Source organism: Microplitis mediator, chromosome 8 (genome assembly GCF_029852145.1).
Source record: "Microplitis mediator isolate UGA2020A chromosome 8, iyMicMedi2.1, whole genome shotgun sequence".
NCBI lineage: Eukaryota > Metazoa > Arthropoda > Insecta > Hymenoptera > Braconidae > Microplitis > Microplitis mediator.
Genome location: NC_079976.1, coordinates 22,788,300 through 22,810,600, shown reverse-complemented (window position 1 = coordinate 22,810,600; position 22,301 = coordinate 22,788,300). Strand labels below are relative to the sequence as shown.

At 28.8% G+C, this 22,301-nt stretch overlaps 1 long non-coding RNA gene across 2 annotated transcripts; it reads right to left on the bottom strand.

Annotated features, from left to right (window-relative positions):
• Positions 1-1,623: 1,623 nt before the first annotated feature.
• Positions 1,624-5,809, bottom strand: LOC130673004 (uncharacterized). Of its 2 annotated transcripts, XR_008990813.1 has the most exons (5): positions 5,795-5,809; positions 3,596-3,674; positions 3,293-3,519; positions 2,350-2,455; positions 1,624-1,810 (listed from the first exon to the last, which is right to left on the bottom strand). It is a non-coding gene; the product is annotated as an uncharacterized LOC130673004 (long non-coding RNA). The 2 variants fall into 2 exon arrangements; XR_008990814.1 differs by lacking the exon at positions 5,795-5,809 and having other exon boundaries at positions 3,293-3,446; positions 3,596-3,610.
• Between the last annotated feature and the right edge of the window lie 16,492 nt (positions 5,810-22,301).

The window sequence follows — 22,301 nt, the reverse complement described above, 5'->3', positions numbered from 1 at the left end:
AAAGTAAAACACTTGATTCAAAAACTTTTTTTTGGTTCAAGACAGTAAATTCTCTTGCTCCAAAAAAATTCATTTTTAAAGCGAAATTGAATATTTCTTGCTTTAAGAAAAAAAATTCTTGGCTAAAGAAAATAAGTCATTTCTTGCCAAAAAATCAACGTTTTGAACGAAAAAAAGGTTTAACTTCGGCCAAAAAACTTTTTCTTGCCCCAAGAAAAAAAATTTCTTACTCCAAAAAATCAAAGTTTTGAATGAAAAAAAGTTAACTTGGGCTAAGAAAAAATTTCTTGGCCCAAGGAAAAAATTTTCTTGCTCCAAAAAATAAACGTCTTGATTGAAAAAAAAAAAAAACCCTTGGGCCAAGAAAAAATTCTCTTGCTCCGAAAAATAAATTGCTTGAGTGAAAATAAAAGTTGCTTGGGCCAAGAAAAAAAAATTTTTTGCTCCAAAAGTTTGCTCCTTTAAGAAAGACTTAAATTTTTCTTAGTCAAAAATGTATTCTCTCTCCGACGGGTTGGCGTGTTAATTCTTTTTTTTTTTTTTTTCAATCTGAAACGTAATTTTTTATTTTTTTGTTCCGAGCAAAATTATTCAAGACCTGAATTTCAAGTAAACTTTAATATTAAATATTAAAGTCATGATGTATTATAGGATATACTATAGTACAATTCAAAAGGATACTTGTAGTTCTGTCAAATGACAGAAGCCCTGATTAAACAAAATGATTAAAAATGATTTAAAATGATTTGTTTTTTAATCATTTTAAATACTTTTTAATCCTTCAAATCATTTCTAATCCTGTCTCTTATGGACATTTAACGTGTGAAATCATTTTTAATCATTTTGTTTAATCAGGGAGAGTACTCGAACAAAATCGTGATGAAATTTGGAATATAACACTTCTGAAATAACCGTCTTACCAGGGACACTACATGTCGTAGGCGCGATCTCGTGGCGAGCACCGAACTACTCCCGCTGCTGCTGTCTAGCACCGGTGACTTTCCCCTTCTTCATATCGATCTTTTCTCCCAAGAAATTTTTTCTCTTGGCGTAAGCAACTTTTGTTTTCTTGGTCGGAGAATACAAAAATACTTGCGTGAAAAAGAATAGCACTTGTTCCGAGAAATTTTACTTTCCTTAACCAAAAAAATGCAATATTGCTACAAAAAAATAATGTATCTTGCTCCAAAATAAATATCTCTTACTTTAAGAAATATAAACTCTTGGAACAAGTGAAAATTTTTTGATTTAAGCGTAAAAATATGTTGACGTAAGAAATAAAATTTTGATTCAAGATAAAAATTTGATGATAATTATTTACTTGGGGCAAGTAAATTTTTATTTTCCGAATCGTTCAAAAAAAATTTCTTGAATCAAGAATATTTTCCTTGATTCAAGTTAACTGTTTTTTCTGTGTGGTATACTTTGAACTAGCAATAAGTAACTATTCACTGCCAAATAGTGATTTTCACTAATTCGTTTTTAGAGAGTTGATTAGTAGATTAATTCCATTAATGTAATTAAAATAAATGATTGAATAAATAAATAATGTCAACGTCGTTAAGGTTATCTAAAGAATATCAGAAACATCTTTGAAGAATGAAAACAAATCGTTCAAAACTGTTTTGGAAATAATCGATTTTTATTAATTGATACAATAAGTTTATAATTCTACACTGTATTGTTATAATTATTTTGGTATAGTAACGTGTCGTAATGCGTATTCATTATTAGTTATGCATGTACCTTGAGAATAATATGAATTGCATTGATTTCCTTCACAACAGCCATATCCTTGTGATGGATGGCACTAAAGAAAAATTATATTTTATTCTTTTTTTATTTCTCAGTAGAAATTTTTGTACTGTATATCGAGAAGTAAAAACAATAAACTTTCTTCTATCAACCTTTAAGCAACGTACTGATAGAAAATTAAAATTTATAGGAAAAAAAGTACTTAGCTGCGAATCGTTAAATTTAAAATTTAAAAATTTATGGGACTTTAAAGTGGAGACTATGAAATATTCAAATTTCGCAGTCTTGCTCGAGATTTTATACCCCCTGGTTAAAAAAGAGAATTAAAAAGGATTAAAAAGAATTAATTTTTCAATATTTTTAATCCTTTTTAATACTACCAATCCTCTTTTAAATGGCCACGTTACATGGCTTAATCCTTTTTAATTCTCTTTTTTAACCAGGGCCAACTGTAATTTATTGAATGTTGAATTTAAAGGTTAAAATGTCAAAATTTTATCAGTTTTAACTTATTGATTATAGTTTAGAGTTTTTTAAAATTATTCATATCTACTTATAATTTTTTTTTTCCACTATGTTATTATAATGACTTACCCAACCGCCAGGACATGCTGCATATACGCCAGGATAAATAACAACCAATACGAAAATTGATAATAATAAAATTATTTTCGACATTTTTTTATTTTATATCTTGAAACTGAAAAATAAAATAATTATTAAATTTGAATATTACAACTAAACTATTGAGAAGCATTGTAAAACATTTGGAGAGTAACACGGAGTGTACCCGAAGTGAAAATGGAGTGGATGACTTTTTATTTATTCACTTTCCTTCGCAATGAACTTCACCTCGAAGGAGAGATTCGGATAATGTTAATTATAGAAAGAATTACTAATACATAATGAGATTAGGTCTTTGATATTGTGACATTTATATTGAGTACGGAAATAATTACGAGCTCACTTTTCATATATTCTCGCGAAATGATTTTTAAAAATTCTTACCAGCTGATAATAAAAATTTTTACAAATAGAATTCTATTAAGTTACAAACTGTCGTACGATTCATATCAATCATACCATAAGATAATATTTCATATTGTAACGAAATATCAAATATTCCCACAAGAACCTATGTTACTGTAGCTATTCAATAATCTAATATTTTCACTATGTATTATATAAAAATATAATGTAGTGAGTTATAAATTAAGAACATAATAAGTTAAGTTTAATTATTGGTATTTAAATCAATAATTTATTTTTAAAAATTATATTTTTAATCATCAGCTGTTTCTATTAAATATATATTTATTCAAGTATTAAAACTCCGGAACTCCGAGTGACGGAGTGGATTCAGATTGAAATTAAATTCGTATTCACTCCCGATTTTTTACAATGAACGATAAAAGAAGTACTGTAATTAATTCAGAGACGATTGAATATTCAATAAAAAATGTTTTACTTTATTATTCGTAAATTCAATGGTATAAAAGTTACAACTAAGACTATAAAAGCAATTACTATTTATTACCGATTGATGTTTTCTGAAGTTTCGCAAGCTTCTATGTGACCGGCCCGCGGATTGCTGACTTTTATCTATTGACAATTGTGTCCTTTGACATTTCCAATGATAAACGGTTTTTTTTTTGTGATGCATTTTTTTAAGACGCAAAATTAATCTTACACTGTAGGAAAATACGGGGTAAGTACAGGCGGTGTAGCTGTTAAATTTCAACACCTTAAATAACACCGCCGTCCCTGTAAATATTCTTTAGCGGTGCTAAAAAAATTTCACGGTGTTAAAATATTTTACTTTGTGAATATTTTTACTTACCCGACCACTACAGTTGAGTGTTGTTTTCATTAATAAATTAAATTATCGTTGATGAATAGTGGGGGTGAATTGTGCAATTCTAAAATAAATGACGTATAACATAATTAATTATTTGAATGATTACATAGCAAAATCATTATACATGTTTTTATAGGAGATTGAATGCTCTACAAAAAAGGATGAGTGTGTTTAAGCGATTTAACTTTCACCATTTAAAAGATATTCGAGATCAAAGTTTGAAGAATTTGTTAAAAAAATTTTTTTAAAAATAATTTTCTACGTCATTGAAAAATAATTATTGTGAAATGAGCATGACATGTTTTTGTAGGAAATTTAACGCTCTACAAGAAAGGTCTAGTGTGTTTAATTGATTTCTCTAACCGTTTAGAAGATATTCGTTGCCGAATCCTCATACGTTTGAATTTCAAAAGTTATTTAATAACTTTTTTAGATTCGTCAACTTAATTCATGAATTTTATAAATATTATAAAATAAAATTTTTTACTTTAGATTTGATTTTTATGTCAAGAATATAATATTTTCTAATCAATTTCTTTTCAATATTTTTTTTTTTTTGTAATTTTCTTTTCATTCAGAATTTCGATTTATTATTTTTTAACTGATTTAATAAAAATGTAACTGTAAGTGTTTTTCCACAAAATTGATAATTGAGTATATTTTTCTGGGAAATTTGGCAAAATATCCCAATTGCAATAGAAGCCAATTTTTTTAAATGAGACTTGAACAGATATATTTTTTAATATAATTTATATTTGCATAAGTACTGATTCAAAATAAATCGATTACGTATAATTAATTAGAATGTTTTTTCTTTCATATTGATATACATAATGAGATTTCTGAAATAAGAACGTTTATTTCTCAAAAATGGATCTTGATTTATCTCTAAGTAATGAACTGACGTATTATTCTCTTCTTCCAAAAGTGAAGCTTAACTACATCTATGAAAAGGTTTAAAAAAAAGTTGAGAACGTTTATTTTATTGACATGAGCTGAAATTCTTATGTATATTTGTAAAAATCATGAATTAACTTGATGAATCTAAAAAAGTTATTAAAAAACTTTTGAAATTCAAACGTATTGGGATTCGGCAACAAATATCTTCTAAACGGTTAGAGAAATCAATTAAACATATCAGACCTTTCTTGTAGAGCGTTGAATTTCCTACAAAAAGATGTCATGCTCATTTGACAATAATTATTTTTCAATGACGTAGAAAATTATAAAAAAAAAAATTTTTTTAACAAGTTCTTCAAACTTTGATCTCGAATATCTTTTAAATGGTGAAAGTTATCGTTTAAACACACTCATTCTTTTTTGTAGGGCATTCAATTTTCTATAAAAACATGTATGACGATGTGGTTAAGCCATTAATGATTAATGAGATATGGCCTTTTATATAAGGGACTAAAGAAAAAATGGAAAACTGTGATGAGGAGGATTTTCCTATTAATATTAAGAGCTCAAATTTGGCGAGCATTTTCTAGAGGTGCCTGAAAACCAACTTTTCGATGTCGGAAGTTAAAAAAAAAATCAGTCTGTCAGTTGACCCTGCGGGCCAGCCCCAAAACTTCCCGCGCTTCAACGAGCTCGAAAACATTATTGTAAATTCATTTTCGAGCTCTTCGAGCTCACAAATACTTTTGTATGCCATTGTTTTGTAAAAAACCAATTTTTAGCATTTCCTTCTCCCACGATATCTCGCGAGCGAATTAACCGATTTTGATGGTTGAGGTAGCAATCGACGCGTTTTATCAAGTTCTGAAGCTGATCAAATTTTGAAATTGATTTATTTAGCCGTTTTTTAGAAATTTCAAAAAAACCAAGGAAAAAATTTTTTTTGAATTCTTTCGTCAACGGTTTCTCTTGAACGAATGAACCGATTTTGATGGTTGAGGTGGCATTCGACGCGGCTTATAGAGTTTTGGAGCTGATTAGATTTTGGAATCAATCCATCGAGCAAATTAAAAGTTATCCGAATAAAACATTTTCGAAAAAATTTTATTTTTGAAATATCTCTGAACGCACCCTACCGATGAAGTTCAAATTTTCACGGCTTCAAGACATTAACAAGCCGCGTCAAATGACACCTCAACGATCAAAATCGGTTCATCTGTTCAAGAGTTATGAATATTTACATACATACGTACGTACGTACGTACGTACACACATACATACACACGGACATCATCGTGAAATTAGTCAGAATAGCTTCCTAGGACCTCGAAACGTCGACATCTGATGGAAATTTGATTTTCGTAAATCGGACCGAAACCAATAACTTCCCGAATTTTTGAAAATTTACAATTTTCTTAGCGGGAAGTGAAAAATATTCGATTTCTTTAAATCACCTTAATGTATGCATGTATAATAAATGTTCTACTTTGATAAGTAAAATTACAATGGAAAATTTGATTTACGTATTACTAGATTTAAAATTTCCCAAGACCAAAAGTTATCGCAGAGTATTGTTTAAGATTAAAAGTCAAATGTGAAAAATATATAGAGCCAAGATGGGTGAAACGAGGTTTGTTAAGAAATAATTATCTTAAATAACCAGTGACGTCAAGTATTGTAGAGTTTATCTAGTTCAAATAAATTAATGTTGCACCACAATGGAGACATACAGACTAGACTGTGTCAGAAAAAATGATTTATTTGAAAGCTTAACCAAATAAATATTTATCCCGGGTGAAAATATTCTAAAAGTAATTTTTATTCTCGGCCGAAAAAAAGCCTAGGTAGTGAACACGATCGAGGCCGAAACTCGCTAGGCCTAAAAATGTTCTATTGTGAGTTGCATAAAAATTTTTTTAAGTACCATGATCTTATAAAAAAAATCTGTCTATAAGTTGACCCTGCGGGCCAGCCCCGAAACTTCCCGCCGTTTTCGAGCTCGTTGAGCTCGAAAACATTATTGTGAATACATTTTCGAGCTCTTCGAGCTCGCAAATACTTTTGTATGCCATTGTTTTGTAAAAAACCATTTTTTAGCATTTCTTTCTCCCACGATATCTCGCGGACGAATTGACCGATTTTGATGGTTGAGGCGGCAATCGACGTGTTTTATCAAGTTCTGAAGCTGATCAAATTTTGAAATTGATTTATTTAGCCGTTTTTTAGAAATTTCAAAAAAACCAAGGAAAAAATTTTTTTTGTATTCTTTCGTCAACGTTTTCTCTTGAACGAATGAACCGATTTTGATGGTTGAGGTGGCATTCGACGCGGCTTATAGAGTTTTAAAGCTGATTAGATTTTGGAATCAATCCATCGAGCAAATTAAAAGTTATCCAAATAAAACATTTTCGAAAAAATTTTATTTTTGAAATATCTCTGAACGCACCCTACCGATTAAGTTCAAATTTTTACGGCTTCAAGATATTAGCAAGCCGCGTCGAATGACACCTTGACGATCAAAATCGGTTCATCCGTTCAAGAGTTATGAATATTTACATACATACATACGTACGTACACACATACATACACTCGGACATCATCGTGAAATTAGTCAGAATAGCTTCCTAGGACCTCGAAACGTCGACATCTGATGGAAATTTGATTTTCGTAAATCGGACCGAAACCAATAACTTCCCGAATTTTTGAAAATTTACAATTTTCTTAGCGGGAAGTGAAAAATATTCGATTTCTTTAAATCACCTTAATGTATGCATGTATAATAAATGTTCTACTTTGATAAGTAAAATTACAATGGAAAATTTGATTTACGTATTACTAGATTTAAAATTTCCCAAGACCAAAAGTTATCGCAGAGTATTGTTTAAGATTAAAAGTCAAATGTGAAAAATATATAGAGCCAAGATGGGTGAAACGAGGTTTGTTAAGAAATAATTATCTTAAATAACCAGTGACGTCAAGTATTGTAGAGTTTATCTAGTTCAAATAAATTAATGTTGCACCACAATGGAGACATACAGACTAGACTGTGTCAGAAAAAATGATTTATTTGAAAGCTTAACCAAATAAATATTTATCCCGGGTGAAAATATTCTAAAAGTAATTTTTATTCTCGGCCGAAAAAAAGCCTAGGTAGTGAACACGATCGAGGCCGAAACTCGCTAGGCCTAAAAATGTTCTATTGTGAGTTGCATAAAAATTTTTTTAAGTACCATGATCTTATAAAAAAAATCTGTCTATAAGTTGACCCTGCGGGCCAGCCCCGAAACTTCCCGCCGTTTTCGAGCTCGTTGAGCTCGAAAACATTATTGTGAATACATTTTCGAGCTCTTCGAGCTCGCAAATACTTTTGTATGCCATTGTTTTGTAAAAAACCATTTTTTAGCATTTCTTTCTCCCACGATATCTCGCGGACGAATTGACCGATTTTGATGGTTGAGGCGGCAATCGACGTGTTTTATTAAGTTCTAAAGCTGATCAAATTTTGAAATCGATTTATCGAGTCGTTGTTGAGAAATTTCGAAAAAACCAAAAAAAAATTTTTTTTGAATTCTTTCGTCAACGGTTTCTCTTGAACGAATGAACCGATTTTGACGGTTGAGGTGGCATTCGACGCGGCTTATAGAGTTTTAGAGCTGATTAGATTTTGGAATCAATCCATCAAGCAAATTAAAAGTTATCCAAATAAAACATTTTCGAAAAAATTTTATTTTTGAAATATCTCTGAACGCACCCTACCGATTAAGTTCAAATTTTTACGGCTTCAAGATATTAGCAAGCCGCGTCGAATGACACCTTGACGATCAAAATCGGTTCATCCGTTCAAGAGTTATGAATATTTACATACATACATACGTACGTACACACATACATACACTCGGACATCATCGTGAAATTAGTCAGGATAGCTTCCTAGAACCTCAAAACGTCAAAATCTGATAGAAATTCGGTTTTTGCAAATCGGACCGAAACCAATAATTTCCCGAATTTTTGAAAATTTTCAATTTTCTTAGCGGGAAGTTAAAAATTATTTTTTTAGTTTTTTAGTGATTTCTCAGAAACGACTTAAACGATCGACTTCAAAACCTAATCAGCTCTAGAACTTTATAAGCCGCGTCGAATGCCACCTCAACCATCTCAATCGGTTAATTTGTTCGAGAGATATCGTTGGCGATAGAAATGATAAAAAACGGTTTTTTTTCGATTATCTTTGAAGTTACTCATCTGATCAATTTCAAAATTTAATCAGCTCTAGAATTCAAGAAAGCGCGCCGAATGCCACCTGGAACGTCAAAATCGGTTGATTAGTTCAAAAGATATAGGCGGTGAAAAGTTAAAAAAATAACATTTTATGTTACTTTTTCCAGATACATCAAAATATAATGTGCTAAAATGTGTCTGAAATCATACCAACTCTTTATCTTTATAGTCTCTTTCGATCATCAGATAATGTCATATAACTTGTTCCTTAGTTTTAAACATATTGTCAGCAAAAAATTGAAAAACCCAGTCTTTAATGTTTTTCTCGGATATTCCATATATTATTGCTCTGACCCGGGAAAAAATGTTTTTATAAAATTTTATAAAATAATATAAAATTTTGTACAATTTTATAAAATTTTGTAAAATTTTATAAGATTTTTCAACAAAATTTTATAAAAATTCATACAATTTTATAAAATTTTATAATATTTTATACAATTTTATAAAATCTTATAAAATTTTATAAAATTCAATAAAATTTTATAAAGTAAGATCTGAGTAAGGAACGTAATAAATAAATGTGATTTTATAAAACTGTATGACATTTTATATAATTGTATAAAATATAATAAAATTTTATAAAGTTTTACACAATTGTATAAAATTATATAAAATTTTATACAATTTTATAAGACTGTACAGCGAAATTTTATATAATTTCATATAATTTTATATAATTTTATCGAATTTCATAGAATTTTATAATATTTTATAAAATTTTATATGGTAAGATCTTAAAAGGGAAGTAATAATTAGATAAAATTTTATATAATTGTACGAAATTTCATAAGATTTTATAAAATTGTATAAACTTTTATACAATTTCATAAAATTATATAAATTTTTATACAATCTTATACAATTTTATAAAGTAAGATCTTAGTGAGGGAAGTAATAATTAAATGAAATTTGATATAATTGTATGAAATTTTATAAAGTTTTATACGATTTCATAAAATTATATAAAATTTTATCCAATTTTATAAAGTAATTCCTTAGAAGGGAAGTAATATTTACATGAAATTTTATAAAATTTTCTAAAGTTGTATACAATTTCATAAAATTCTATGCAATCTTATAAAATCTTATACAAATTTATACAATTTTATAGAGTAAGATCTCAAAAGGGGAGTAATAATTAGATAAAATTTTATATAATTGTATGAAATTTTATAAAATTATATAAAATTTTGTGATATTTCATAAAACTTTAGAAAATTTGATGTCACTATTGCATCTAGTTTGGGGTAGCATTTTGTAAAATTTGATAAAATTTCACACAATTTTATAAAGTTTATTACAAATTATTGTAAATATTACAACAAATATAATTGATAACCTAAGTATATACAGGGTACCCCCAGAAAAATATAGAAAAAAAAAAATTCTGAATATTGAATAAGTTTGATTTCATTAAAATTTTTTGTAAGTTATTTACATTAAGAAAAATTATATTTTACACAATTATTGGATGCAAAGGAAGATAAAAAAGTTTTTAATAGTTTTTATCGTAATACAAAATCCTTTAATATTTTTCGACCAGCACTCGATTCTTGAAAAAGTTTGACGAAAAAAATTCAAAATAATGCTCAATTATATTTACCAAAGTAATTTTGGGAAGGTTATAATAGATTTAAAAAAAAAATTTTTTTTTATAAAATTTTAGTAGTACCTCGTTTTGCCTACCCCTGCCACCCTTTTTTCGCACATATTTATATATATATATATATAAATATATATATTACATAATGTGATAATTTTGAGTTTAATGTTTTTAAACTTTTGTTTTGTCAACTAGCAATTCAAATTAAATCGTCGTTACTCGAGGAAAAGTTCAAAGGTTTTGCCATTAATTCAAAAATATAAATCATCAAAAATCAATAAATTTAATTAATTTTAAAATTTTATGTCCATTAAACAATCGATAGTTGAATTATTCAAATCTTTTTTTTACATATAATTATGAATTAATGCTATGAAATATGGCTGATAAGAATTCATGAGTAATCATTAATACAGCCACGAATTTTCCTAAGCTACAAGTGATCAATAGACGAGCGGAGCAGACTACGATTCTTCAATAACAAAAGTTAAGCGACATCGGGGTTGGACATGAATTGGATGGGTGACCCATCCCGGAAAAAAAAATTATTTGATAAAACTTTATAAAATTATATAAAATTTTACAAAATTTTATAAAATTTTATACTGAAAATGGCCTGGTAAAATTTTATGAAATTTTACAAAATTTTATAAATATTTATAAATTTTTATAAAACTATAAAATTTTATAAAACTTTATAAAATTTGATAAAATTTTACCAGGCCATTTTCAGTATAAAATTTTATGAAATTTTATAAAATGTTAGTACTAAAATTTTGTAAAATTTTATAAAAACATTTTTTCCCGGGGACTTAAGTCAAAACTCATTCAAATCTTGATTTTGATCACTGACATTGATTTCTGCCTCAACACATTTATTTCAGAGAACATAATCGATAATAACAATTTAAAAGCCGCTTCTTCATTAATGATTTTCGATTCTTAACTTTTCAAACTCTACACGGAAAAAAAAATATTGTGCTTATCGCTCACCAACGGAGAGCGACAAGTGTATCGTGATTAGTTCTAAATTGTATTGCTACTACCACAATATATATATCGATATGAATGAAACACTAGATACTTATAATAATGATCCTACGGATTGTGCAAATACTTAAATGTATACACTGTAAAAAAAGATTCCTGACGTCAAACCAGATTCGTTTGGCTCAAGTACTCCGTGCGTTTGGATACAGCCAAGCGCGTCAAGCGATTGAGTCTACCGCCATCTACGTTTGACAATATATTTTGTTCCAACTGAGAGTTTCTTGAGGCAAGGTCCCGATTCATTTGAACTAACTCTATAGTATTTGATATAACTCAATAGCTTTTTTCATTTAAAAAAAAATAGAAATTAGTTCAAGTCATGAATGCTGTTGATATAATAATGATTTTCGTTTTACATAAAATAATCAAAAATTTCACTCAAAGTAATTTGTAAGGTCATTGAAGGTATAAAGAATTTTCAGTTAAGTCATAATTTTATTAAAGCAAATGAATTTTAGTGTTAAAAGTAATATTTTTTTAGGTCCGTAGAAACTCTCCTTGCAATTGATTCAATAAAAAATCGAATTATTTCAAATTGCTGTATTGCATTGATCCAAAAAAAACAGTAATCTGAACCAAGTGAATATTGCCTTTAATTATTTCATCAATAATTAATTAAAAAAAAATTTTTTTTTTGCATTTTTTTATTTTTGATTTTACTTTTATTGTTATTATTATCTATTAATTTATTTATTTTTTTTTTTATCAAGTATTGGGACAATTACATTATATTATTATTATTACATTATATATATTAACACTTTACAAATAATTCTGACACACTCAGTTTTTAGTGAAAAATTAAATAATCGTAATATTGGTATCCGGAGGATTCGAACCCAGTACCCTACGCATGAGAGTCAGACGCTTTACCGCTACGCTACGGAACCTGTAGGAAATTTTTAGTTTAGTTGTGCTTCTAGTACTTTGTTTTCATATTGAATGGATATATACAGTCAATTGCTTATACATTGATCTAAACGAGATAAATATGTGACTCTTTTTATAAATAAATTTTTCTATTTAATCGATAATATAAAGACTTTCATTCAAATATAATTCAATATTTTGTAACGAATACATTTATATTCTTGTCGAATATTTTTCAGTTTTCATGTGAGTGCGTCAAATTACTCCAACAACCTCGTCGGATTCTCTCCCCAAGAAACTTGTCGGTTGACACGACACGTTCGGTATTATAGGAAACTACTTTTGTTTCATTGAAACAAGTGAAGTTGTCAAATTGAACGTTTCAAGAGTTTCAGTTAAATTTCTAAAAATTGAAGAGTTTGCGTTAACAATTTTTTATTTTTAAATCAAGTACATCCAAAATTTAATTAAAATATATTTTACTATTCAATCAAATGTTACTTTAATTACGGTCAAACTTAAAAACTTTTAACATAAACGCTTAAGCAATTTCTCATAATCGAGTAGAGATTTTCATTCAATAAAAATGATTTTCTTGAGACAAACTAGTTTTCGTTGGTTCAAACGAATTTGGTTTCACTGAAGATGAAATTTGTCAAACTCTTAGGGAGTTTGATGTCAGTACCTTATTTTTTACAGTGTAGTGATCGTCAGTTAACGTATCCATATCGTACCAAAACGGATCGTGATTATCGCGATCTACTTCTCAAGCGCCACCACTCATAACCAAATTATTAAACCTTATAATGCATATTTTGCAAATTATACAGTGTTTATTTATAAAATTATTAATTATTTAAAGCGCACACAACGACAATGAAAAAATACTAATTATATATCTTATGCAAGAATTTCTGTTTTTTATCGATTAATTTTTTAATTTATCTTTGAAACAAAAAAAAGACTGTAAAATTTACATCAATTAATTACGTATATTCTATTACTTTTACATTTCTTGATATTAAATAATAATTTTTTATTGCACCTATTAGAATTATTAATATGTGATTATTAATGACAGCTAAAAATAAAATTGTAATGAAGTTAAAGTTGTAAATTTATCTATTTTAACCTCAAATTAGTTATAATAACAAAACGGATCGTTACTATAGCGAAACGATCTTATGATTTCGGGATCCGCCTGGATCGTGATAATCACGATCCGATAGACCAGCACTTTCCGTATACAACGGATACCCAACCGAGGAGAGTGAATATCACGATACCGTTGAGTGGTGAGCGCAATATTTTTTTCTCCGTGTAGCATAAAGTGTTACTTTTTAGAGCTTAAAAAGCTTATAAAAAAATGATTCCATGTAATGGCATCTTCGAGCTCGAAAATATATTCGCAGTGATGTTTTCGAGCTCCTTGAGCTCGAAAACAGCGGGAAGTTTTGGGGCTGGCCCGCGGGGTCAACCGACGCCCAGATTTTTTTTTTTAAATAATAATAATAATAATAATATCAATAATAATAATAATAATATTATTATTATTACACAGTAAAAAATATTGTGTTAAAATCTACACAATTTGTGTGTTACAAACGGTCCACACAATATTTGTGTTATTTTACAACACAGACTATCGGTGTTGAATTTCAACACAAAATTCGAGTAATATAAGAAGTAACTTCAACACTTTTATTTTTGTACCATCCCGGGAAAAACGAATTAGATCTGGCCATATATAGAAAGATCTGGCCAGATCTGCCTTAGCAGATCTGGCCAGTTCTTTAAATTGTCTCTATCTGACGAGATCCGGCCAGATATAATCAGATCTGACCAGATATAACTAAAAAATAATCTTTTCAGATCTGACCAGATATAACGAAAAATTAATCTTATTAGATCTTGTCATATCTGGTCAGATCTTTAAGTTGTCTCTATCTGACGAGATCTGGCCAGATATAATCAGATCTGACAAGATATAACTAAAAAACAATCTTATTAGATCTGACCAGATCTGGTTAGATTTTTAAATTGTTTCTATCTGGCAAGACATAACTAGATCTGAACAGATGTATTTAAACAGATCTCTACCTAGATCTTTCAGTTGCTATTTTTTTATTATTATCCTAGATAAATTTTAAATGTTTATGTATAAAATCCAGATGCTATTATGGAATAGGAAAGATAATTATTGTTAATTAGATATGTCTTTTATTCTCATTCTACGCTTGAGATAACATTTTTAAACATACACTTATATTAAAAATTCCTAAACTTAAATTGTATTAATGAAAGTAATACGAGCTAAACTTGTTTACACGTCAATAAATTTGACCAATGTGAGATATTATAGTAAATCATATCCTACCAAAAACAGATTCTCTGTATAAAATCGCGCCAAGAACACGTTTAAAATTTTTTACAATTAAGACAAGATTCTTTTTACAAAAAAATGAATCAAATCGAAAAAATACCAAGTACCTAATATAATTCGAAATCATGGAAAACATTTTCATAGAATTGAACAAAAAATTGAAAAAAAAAAATTTCAATGTACTTAGTGTGCGTTGCTAAATTTATTCAAGCAAAATTTTTAGAATTGATTTCGCATATAAATTATTTTCCAATAAAATTGAATGATATTCTTTTTTTCCAGTTTATACGCACACCAAGTACATTGAAATTTTTTTTTTTCAATTTTTTGTTCAATTCTATGAAAATGTTTTCCATGATTTCGAATTATATTAGGTACTTGGTATTTTTTCGATTTGATTCATTTTTTTGTAAAAAGAATCTTGTCTTAATTGTAAAAAATTTTAAACGTGTTCTTGGCGCGATTTTATACAGAGAATCTGTTTTTGGTAGGATTTGTCTTTTTTTTGTCGTGTTGATTGAGAATGATTTTAATCTACACTATCAGAAATCGAGTTATAATTTAAGACACGTGAGCCTATATTGTTTATAGTATTATTTTGTAGAAACAATAAAATCGTTTGCTAACAACTATAGTAATTTTGTACTGCTAAATATCATAATCTGATTAATCAATTTTTATAAAACAAGGAGCTGCAGTTGTTTAACGACAGTTCCCTTTAAAGTTAACGTCAAATATATACGTCAACGTCGGACTTTTTCTCTAATAGCACAGTTTGCTTGAGCAAAAGCTTACTGTACAAAAGTTTCGTTGAATTTTTCGTCAAATTTCAATCAGTTTCGGACTTTTCCGTTTTTGACGACAATTTATACACAACTTGCTATACAATTTGAGGTAAATTTACTACCCGAATTAGAATGCAAATTCGCTTCAAAAGGTGACTAGAAAAAATTTATTGTCAATTTTCAGGCAAATTTTTGCATCAATTTATTGTTAATTTGACTTAAAAAATTGTAAAGTAATTTTTTACCGTAAAATTGTAGACAATTTTATGTATAAATTTGCTTACCTTCTGAAGTGGTATGAATGAACATTACCGACTTTTTTGTGTAGTCAAAATTTACCTCTAAATTGAGGAAAAATTAACCGCAAATTTTTCTTTCCAACTTTTGCTGTCCAATTTTCGGCAAATTCGGACAGCAAATTTCAGGCAATTTCAATGTCAAATTACAGTCAATTTCAAGCTAAAGTGGCTATTAGGGTTACTGTCAGGCAATGACGTTAAGTTGATTAAAAGTTTCATTTTAACCCTGAAAGCCACCTGAACCGCAAGTTAATTTCAAGCTACTGCCGTATTCTGAAGCCAACTTAAAAAAGAAAGTATTATCCAGCCAAGCTTGCCAGAATTTTTTTCGTTAAGGTAGCCGAAAATGTTTCACTGCAGAACTTACTGAGTAAGGTGTGGCTATCAGGGTAATTGTTGTCAAAAATGGAAAAGCCTCAAGTTGACGGATATTTCACAAAAAATTCAAGGAAGAGGTTACGTCCTCAGTGGCCTCAAGTGCCTTCATCTGTCAATCAATTAGTTAACTTAAAAAACATAAATAGCTTGTATACAAGCTGTCGTTAGTAACGAAAATGCCCGAAATTGACAGATATTTGACGAAAAATTCAAGAAAACTTTTATTCTAGTTTTGCTGTCAAATTGTCGGCAAATTCGGACAGTAAACTTTAGTAATTTTAATTGTCAAATTTCCTGAAATTCGCTGCCCAAATTTGTCGACAATTTCACAGCAAAAGTTGAAAATATAAATTTGCGGTTAATTTTTCTTCAATTTAAAGGTATTAACTTTTTACGAAAAAAAAAGTCGGTAATGTTCATTCTTACCATTTGAGAAGGTAAGCAAATTTATTCATGAAATTGTCTACAATTTCATGGTAAAAAAATACTTATCAATTTTTCCAGTTAAATTAACAATAAATTGACAAAATTTGCCTGAAAATTGACGACAACTTTTTTGTAGTTAACTTTTGAAGTGAATTTGCATTTTAGTTCGGGCAGTAAATTTACGTCAAATTCAATAGCAAGTTCCCTATCAGCACAGTTTGCTTGAGCAAAAGTTTACTGTACAAAAGTTTCGTTGAATTTTTCTTCAAATTTCCGTCAACTTCGGACTTTTCCATTTTGTACGACAAGTTGTATGCAACTTGCTATTGAATTTGAGGTAAATTTACTGCCCGAATTAGAATGCAAATTCACTTCAAAAGTTGACTAGAAAAAAGTTGTCTTTAATTTTCAGACAAATTTTATGTCAATTTATCGTTAATTTGACTTGAAAAATTGTTGAGTATATTTTTACGCTCAAATTGTAGACAATTTTACGTATAAATTTGCTTACCTTCTGAAATGGTAAGAGTGAACATTACCGATTGTTTTTTTTCGTACAAGTTTACCTTAAAATTGAAGAAAAATTAACCGCAAATTTTTATTTTCAACTTTTGCTGTGAAATTGTCTGCAAATTCGGGCAGCAGATTTCAGGTAATTTCAACATCAAATTGGCGTCAATTTCAATGCAAAGTGGCTATTAGGGTTGCCCACAAATTGACGTAAAAAATGAAAAAGTCCAAAGTTGACGAAAATTTGACGAAAAATTCAAGGAAACTTTTGTATAGTAAACTGTTGCTAAAGCAAACTGTGCAATAGCACAGTTTTTATAGGGTATATTTCTATACTAAATCTTACTGACCCTAATAGCACACCCTAATAGCCACTTTAGCTTGAAATTGAAGTACCTCGACATTGAAATTGCCTGAAATTTGCTGCCCAAATTTGCAGACAATTTGACAGCAAAAGTTGGAAAAAAAAATTTGCGGTTAATTTTTGCTCAATTTAGAGGTAACTTTTTACTAGAAAAAAAAAGTCGGTAATGTTCATTCTTACTATTTCAGAAGGTAAGCAAATTTATACATAAAAATGTCTACAATTTGGGGGTGAAAAAATACTTTATAAGTCAAATTAACAATAAATTGATGTAAAACTGCCTGAAAAATTTTGTTTAGTCAGCTTTTGAAGAGAATTTGCATTTTAATTCGGGTAGTAAATTTACGTCAAATTGTATTGCAAGTTGTATAGAAATTGATGTCAAAAACGGAAATGTTCGAAGCTGACGGAAATTCGAGGAAAAATTCAAGGAAACTTTTGTAAGTAAACTTTTGCTAAAGCAAACTGTGCTATTAGGGCAGTTTGCTTTAGCAGATGTTTACTTACAAAAATTTCCTTGAATTTTTCGTCAAATCACCGTCAACTTCGGACTTTTCCGTTTTTTACGACAATTTGCATGCAACTTCCTCTACAATTTCACGTAAATTTACTATACCCGAATTACAATGCAAATTCACTTCAAAAGTTGACTAGAAAAAAGCTCTCATCAATTTTCATGCAAATTTTATGTCAATTCATTGTTAATTTGACGTGAAAAATTGTTAAGTATTTTTTTACCGTAAAGTTGTAGACAATTTTATGTGTAAATTTGCTTACCTTCTGAAATGGTAAGAATGAACATTACTGACTGTTTTTTTTCGTAAAAGTTCATTTTAAAATTAAAGAAAAATTAACCGCAAATTTTCATTTTCAACTTTTGCTGTTAAATTGTCTGTGGATTCGGTCAGCAGATTTCAAGTAATTTCAAAATATCAAATTGCCGTCAATTTCAAGCTAAAGTAGCGATTAGGATTTGGAGAAAAATTTAAGGAAACTTTTGTAAGTAAACTTTTGCTAAGGCAAATTGTGCTATTACCCTGATAGCCACCCTAACCGTAAGTTAACTACAAGCTATTGCCGTATTCTATAGGTAACTTAAAGAAAAGTATTGGAGAGCAAGCAGGTTACCTTCAAATTGACAGTAAATAGTCTGTTAAGTTGAATTCACTTTGACTACAAGTATTACTGTCAGAAATTGACGCTAAGTTAATTGAAAGTTTCATTTCAAGTTGACGACAAATTTTTCTGTCAAATTACATTGAAGCTACTGCCGTATTTTGAAGCCAACTCAAAGGAAAGTATTATATCCAGCTATGGAGGGTAGAGGTAAGGAGCACTCTCTCTGTATATTAAAAGTGTCCATAAAATCAGAGAAATTTATGGTGGCGCTGCTAAAGATAATGACTTAATTTAAAAGAAAGCGCCTAAAACTGTTAGAGTAGGACAGAATTAAACGAAGAAAGATGTAAATCCGGTTCGTAAGCGCGCGACTTTCAAAAAATTATAATATCAAATTTTAGAATATCAAGAAAATAATGTTATTTCTGTCGTTGATTCAATATATAACAATGATATTTAAAATTTTAATACTCTTTTCAGTAATAAGAACTCAAATACAATGTATAAAAACTAATAAATCAGAAAAAAATTTTTTTTTGCGGAGAGTTTGATTGCTAGGAATAATTAAAATTACAATCGAGTACATAAATTTATTTCGAAACATTGTTATAAATTTTGAACAATGATATAACGTATAATAAGCATATAAAACGAAACAAATAAAATAGCTTAAATAAACTTAAAGAAAAAATAATAATTAAAAGAATAATGACAAGCTTTTAACCTATTAACTTAAAAGTTATTTGTTAATCTAAGTATCTATAAAAAAATAACACTCTATTAAATAATGACTATCTTATAATGCATAGAAATGTTGCGTAACTGAATGTTTGTACATTTCTAAAATATAGGAGTAACAGAATCGTAACGACAGCTTACTTTTGATTAAATGATTCTGTTCTTTGAAGTGCATAGAAAATCAGTATAAATATTGAGGTATGTCAAAAAACAACATTTATTTCTTTTTTTTTTTTGGCACCACCAAAAATCGATGGTATTTGACAAAATAAATTTTACCAGAAGATCAGTTCTTAAATTAAAATTTTGGAGGTAGCTTATCGCGATTTTTGATTTCCCATTTACATAACATGGGAAAAAAAAGTTTTTTAGTTTGGAATTTTTCACCTCGGCAATGGCTTATTGTGCAGATAAGCCTGGTATACATATTCGTAGGGAATTAAACGTTCTACAAAAAATGTCTCTTATCATTTTTTGATAAATCCATCTGTTCATAAGTTATTGGAGCTCAAAGTCGAATTATAGTGAACTTCGAGATCTTTTTGCTTTTTCGTCGAAACTATAAGACTTATTATAAAATGTCATTAAGTCTTTTTTGTAGACAAATTTTATTTCCTACAAATTATCTCTGATAACGTTTTTTCGGATTCCGTATGATTTTCTAGTTATTTCTATTTTAATATCAAGATCTTAAAATCGATCCGAACACTATTTTTTAAGATTAAAAAATTAAGATTAAAAATTTTTTAAGTTCGGAATTGTATACCTCGATAATGGCTTATTGCACAAATAAGCCCAGGATATATTTTACTAGAAAATTTAATGTTCTATAAAAAAGGACTCTTATGATTTTTTGATAAATCCATCTGTTTAAAAGTTATTTAAGTTTCAAGTTAAATTTATAGTAAATTTTGTGATCATTTCAGTTTCTGGCGAAACTATCAGACTTATTACAAAATGTCATAGAAACTTTTTTGTAGATAATTTTATTCATTACAAATTATTAGGAATAAAGTTTTTCGAAATTCTGCGTTGGTTTCAAGTTATTTCCATTTCAATGTCAAGCTCTTAAAAAAATAGATTTCTGATTAAAATGCACTACCTCAAACGCAAAAAAATATATTTAAAAAATAATTTAAATTGTTCTTAAAAATATTTAAAATTTTCACTTGACTATGTTATCAATTGAATATTCATTTACATTACTTTTATCAACTACTCTATTCAGTACAACTACTTCTGTACTCTACTATTTCCCTTTGGCATACTTCACTTCATCAATAATCGCCACGTTCACATCTAACCATTCTTCGCATCAGCGCCTTTGTAGTTGGTTTCAGAACTATACGTTTCCAGCTTTTCGTGGACACTTTTGAGAGTGAAGCCCCATATGAGAGAGTGCTCCTTACCTCTACCCTCCATATATCCAGCTAAGGTTTGCCAGAAACTTTCTCGTTGAGCTAGCCGAAAGTGTTGCTCTGTAGACCTTACTGAGTAATGTGTGGCTATCAGGGTAGGGTTGATGCAAACTTGATGTAAACTTACCGTTAATTTCAAGTGAAACTTTCAATAAGCTTAACCCTAATAGCCACTTTAGCAGTTCGGCAAAAATGTGCCACGGCTTGTCTAGGGGAAATATGTACGTTTCCCTAGACAAGCCGTGGCACATTTTCACCGAGCCACTTTAGCTTGAAATTGCCTGAAATTTGCTGCCCGAATTCATCGACAATTTAACAGTAAAAGTTGGAAAGAAAAATTTGCGGTTAATTTTTGCTAAATTTAGAGGTAATTTTTTACTAGAAAAAAAAAGTCGCTAATGTTCGTTCTTATCATTTCAGAAGGAAAGCAAATTTATACATGAATATGTCTACAATTTGAGGGAAAAAAAAATTTTAACAATTTTTGAGTCAAATTAACAATAAATTGATGTAAAACTTTGCCTCAAAATTGACGGAAAATTTTTTCTAGTCAGCTTTGGAAGTGAATTTGCATTCTAATTCGGGTAGTAAATTTACGTCATATTGTACAGCAAGTTGTATAGACATTTTATGTATAATTTGCTTATCATCTGAAATGCAAAGAGCGAACGTTACCAACAATTATTTTCTATAAAAGATTACCTCTAAATCGAGCAAAAATTAACCGCAAATTTTTCTTTTCAACTTTTACTGTTAAATTATTGGCAAATTCGGGCAGGAAATTTCAATGATGTCAAATTACAGTCAATTTCAAGCTAAAGTGGCTATTAGAGGAGTTAATTTGCAGTTGAGGTGACTATCAGGGTAAATTTCATATCAAACTATAGTAAAAAATATAGACTGGAGCTCCACTGGTGGCGAAAAAATTAATTATTGCCATAGAAAAATATATATCATTTACTGAATCATGGCATTTCTTATAAGTTTTTATTCTCTGGCAGTGCCCTTTTCGCATGAAAAAATTTGTAAAATTATTAAAAATGGGGGTGCTATAGTATATGCTGGCCTAAATTCATTATTTAAATTAGTTCTCATTACTAAAATGGGTAAAGTTTCATAATTTTATGACGAACAATCAATCATCTTTCGACTGAAAAAGGAATTTTCTAAAAATTTTGTTTTTCAAAAAAGTTTTTAAAAATTGGAGCTAAAAACCGTTCGGTCTACGGTATAGAGACACGGCAGGCTCGCGCCATGACACTTCACACATATACATGTGTGTTTAAACGTGTACTTGGCGCGAGACACTACCGTGTCTCCTGATAAAGGATGAATAACAATGGGTCTTTAATTTTTTAAACAAATTTAGCTTTTATTATTTTCATTGATACGTTTTAAGTTAAGGAAATTTTGTGATTGAGTACTGACTCAACGATCTAGTACTGGGTAAGTTTGTTTACGCATAAAGAATTTTTTTTTATTATTTTTACTTAAACATTCTGAGATTATAAAGTTTCTAAATTGAGTAGTGACTCAAAGTCTCGCACTGGTCAAATTTGTTGA